Source organism: Marmota marmota, unplaced genomic scaffold, assembly GCF_001458135.2.
Source record: "Marmota marmota marmota unplaced genomic scaffold, marMar, whole genome shotgun sequence".
NCBI lineage: Eukaryota > Metazoa > Chordata > Mammalia > Rodentia > Sciuridae > Marmota > Marmota marmota.
In genome coordinates, this window is record NW_026000079.1 from 1,419,342 (window position 1) to 1,423,746 (window position 4,405).

Below are 4,405 nucleotides of genomic sequence, written 5' to 3' on the forward strand. Positions count from 1 at the left end.
AGTCTTCATCCAGGAGACTGAGTCTCAGTCCGGACATGTCCTTAGCCAGTGCAGTGCGTCCCCACCTTCTCCCTCGGCTCAGCCAGCCCAGCCCAGCCCTGAGGAGAGCGTTGGCAGCTGGGGCTGGGAAAGAGTCACCGAGCCAAGAGCAACAGAGGCTCCGCCTGGGTGCTGGCTGCGCGGACCCTCTCCGCCTGCCTGCGGCCCCTCCTTAGCACAGTCGGCCATGCCGACCCTCCTGGGCCGCACTTGCTTCCCTTTGCCAGGCTCCAGGCTGGCCCTGGAGGTCACCGTCATCCCCTGTCTTTGAGTTGACTTTCTCTTTCTGGGTCCCTCAGGATTCTCTGCCCTTACCCTCCCTAGTCCGCAGGATCTCCTGTACTCAAATGTTTCTAGGAAATGAGTTGCCTTCTAGGTCTCTGACCCTGTCTTCTGACCCTTCCACTTCCTGTCACTAGAGACTTTTTTGATCTAACTCCCATCCAATCTGCTTCAATGGCAATTTCCGCGGGGTGGAGATGAGATGCAAATCAAAATTTGAAAAGAGCTGGGTTCCTGAACCCAGAGAGACAGGTAAGAAGGTGGCACAGGGCATGGTGACCCACGCCTATAATTCCAGTGACCCGGGGAGGATGAGGCAGGAGGATTGCAAGTTTGAGGCCAGCCTCGGCAACTTAGTGAGACCCTGTCTCAAAATAAAAAAAATAAAAAGGGCTGGGGATGTAGCTCAGTGACAGAGGGCCCCGGATTCAATCCCCTCTGTACAAAGGACAAGAGCAGACTGGGCAGCAGAATGCGGCAGTCTGTGCTCTGCAGCACGGAAGCCTCAGGGCTCAGGGGCCAGGAGACAGCAACCATCTCGTCCCAGTGGCTCGCGGGCCTCCCTGTCTTCTGTAAAGTCCTGCTTTCTTGGCAGCCCACTTGGCTGAGTGGCAAGCCCCAGGTGTCCAGCCCCACCTGGGTTTAATTTCTACCTGAGTCTCAGCCAGCAAACCCTCTGACCCAGCAGATGCAGTAACACTGCTGGGGTGAGGCTCTCTGCAAGTGCTGACTTTGGCCAGAGAATCTCCCCGGTCCTGGTTGGGGGTGTGGGTGGGGGCTTCAGGACTCGCCCACTCTTGCCATCTGCAGTCAACCCTTCCCTTCCCAGTGCTGAACTGGGTGGTCCCTCTCCCCACACCCAGACTCAAGGGAGTGATGAGCGGGGTGGGGGTGTCTCCTCTTAGAAGCTCTGTACCCCTCAATCTTGTACACATCTACCCCACCCACACACCCCTCACCCTGCCCATCGCCACTCTGGCTGGCCAGTGCAAAACCGGCAAAACTCTCCTCCCAGGCACTTTACAACGGAACAAAGCTCCCCAATGGCCCTTGCTAACCCTCCCAAGTGTCTGTCTCCTTGCCTCTCCACTCCCATCCCGCCTGGCTACCCCTACCCGGCTTTTCATCAACTTTGAACCCTTCCCCCCACTAGAGTCTCCACATTCCTGGGGGAGCCCCAAGAGGGGCACGACCAAGGCCCCTGGAAGGGGGGAAGAGTCGCCTGGGGCAGGTCTGTAGCAGATTTGGTCGTAATTAAAAGGCCAGGACACTGGGAAATTCCTTCTCCTTATTGATCCCAGCGGGAAATTAAAGCCAGTTGTTTGTGACTGGCTGATGCTGGCCCGGTCCTCCCCACTGCCAGGTTCCAAGCCCCTGCCCCTTGCCCCTAGGCTCTCCCATCCATCTCTGTTAGTTCCCTCTCCCCGGCCGGCCCCCACCCCTTTCCGTCTCCCACTCCTCCCCGTCTGTCCCCCAATCCCCTTCCCCAGCATCTCCCCTAAACACCTTCCTGTGCCCGCTGTTCCCCTGGGGTGATAGGGCTGCTAGAGGCTGAGACCTCCAGCTCCAGCACCCTGCGCTGGACCTTCTACCCTCCTCCCTCAGCAGGGTTGGGGTGCTGGCGCTGGAGCTCAGGCCGGGAGCTGCCAAACCGCAAACACATCTGGAAAGAATTCCCCTCCCAGCCCGACTTCTCTTTGTCTCACTTCTGTCTCTTTGGAAATCCTGGCCAGTTGGCTGGTTGTGGGGGAGAGGGGAAGTGAAGGGAGGGGAGGGGAGTGGGCCCAGGCCTCCCTGCCCCCACCCCAGGGAGCCCTTTCTCTGACTCCAACCTCCCCAGCCAAGCCATCCCGCCTGTGCTCCCCTGTGCGAGCCTTAAGGGACCAGAGGACATACCTCCTAGGGTTAGGCATCTTTGGGTGAGGTTTTATGTTTCTTTGTTTTGCTACAGTGGAGATGAACCTGGGGCCCCAACATGCTGGGCAAGGGCTCTACCACTGAACTACCCGCCCCCCCAGCCCAGGGCTGAGCTTTCAACATCCTTAGTCACAAGGCTAGGGGGTGGGGGTCGCTGCCCTGGCTCTTCTGCAGGAGGGATGCCCACTAGGAGACTAGACTCTTCCAGCTGGGGGCTTCAGGGGCTAGAGTGGACCTGAGTGGACATAATGACCTTGGGAGAGACGGAGAGGAGACGGGAGGAGTGAGGGGAAAGGAGGGGCAGCAGGAGTCTGTTTTCGACATGTTCCCTCCTCCACTCTGTCCTCATCCCTTTGGCTAGGAGCCGGATTTCACTGTCAGAACCTAATCCCCCTCCCTCCCTTTACCTACAGAGACGCTGAACCCGGAGGGTGGGGGAGGAACTCGGTTGTGCCTGCAAACCCAGGCCCTAAGCCCTCCCCAGGGGCCCCCTTCCTTCCACCACCTCTGTTTTGTCTGTCTTTCCAGAAGCCCAGACACCCACCTCACCTCGGAATCAGCTCTCCCACACAAAACCTGGACCTCTAAAACCAGGCCTAAGAGGAAGAGACAGGCTTCTCCCTATCTGCCGGGTGATCCGCTACTGAGGCGGGGGGGGGGGGGGGGGCAGCTAGAAGTCCTTTTGGCACCACAACCTCCATCCCTCTGCTGCTTAGTTCAACACACCCATTAGTGAGATTTCCCTCTGTCGCAGAAGCCCGATCCCCAGAACACCGAAAGGCCTCTCCTCTGGTTCCATTCCTCCCATCTCCTCCCCAGCCCCGCACAGCCCCCTGGCCCCTGGACTGTTCCTGCGTCCTAAGGGTGAGGGCTGCGAGATCTGCCAGCCTTCCTGCTCCACCCTTGGCCACGCTGGCAAGGAGGGGCCAGGCAGGGACATAGGGCTGGGACCGTTTGTGGGGGTTTTCGTCCCGCCTTAGAAAGAGCTGAAGAGCGAGGCCCTGGAAAATGGGGTGTGGGGCAGTGGGGTGCAAGCAGCTGGGCAGGAGCGCTGCAGGGCCCTTGGGCGCTGGAGGAGGGGACGTTCTTCCCGCTCCAGGCTCTGCACCGGTCCTGCTCAGCTCCTCTGCGGTTTCCGGCCCCGGGTCTCCGCGCCCATCTCCGAGGCTGTCCGTCTCTCCGCAGCTCGGTTTCTCTGTCCTGCGGCGCTCTCCAGGGGTCTCGTCACTACCCCTCGGGTCTCCGCTGGAACGCTGTGCCCCACACCCCCACCTTTGATCTCCCACTTCAAAGTCGTTCGCCAAGGGGCCGACGCTCCTTCCGCCAGATTTACAGCTCAGAACGGTGACACCTGAGACCCTACTCCGCCCCCTCCCTGGGCACCCAGGCTTTTTCTCCAACCTAGGTGGTAGCGCGACTCTGCACCTCTGTCTGGGCTCCCCCTCCCTGGCCCCTCTCGGGCAGGGGGAGCGCAACCGCAGAGAAAGCGCCTTAATAAAGAGCTCGTGTCAAGTGATTGGTGGTGACCTCTGCCCTCCCCAGCCTCGCTCCCCCGGCTCCCGCTTAACCCCTGGATGTCCGTCCAGTGCATTAAGAGCAGTGAACCTCCTTTCGCCCACTTCGAGGGTCCCCAGGCACTACCCCAAACCAAAGCCGAATCTCGGGGTGGGGAGACCTTGCAACCCCCTCCGGGCCTGGTCGCGTCGTTCCAGCAGGGGGCGCCGTTGCCTCGCTCAGATGCCTGACCCTGGAACCCCGGGCTGTACCGACCTCCAGGGCTCCCCAGGCCTCTGGAGCTGGAAACTATCCCGAATGAATCAGTTCGGGCTCCACTGGAGGCCAAGTTCGGTTGCCCGTTTCCTTCCCCATTTCTAGCTTAAAAACTGGGGCTCATTCTAGTGGGGTCGTCGTGTGTCAGGCATGGGGATCAGTACGGAAGAGGGAGAGTCCAGGTCTGAGTCAAGCTGGGGACCGGTGCGAAAGAGGCGAGACGTGACCCTTCGGTTGCTCTGCAGCACGCGAGATCCGAGCATCTGGCGACCCATCCTCCGCCCGAGATCGCGATGCAAACGCTCGCCTTCCATTCCCCGCGCCATCCTCCTGCTGGCGGAGGAGGCTAGCTCAGCCTCCAGAAAACTCACCCACCGGGCTAGAAGGAGACTGGGTG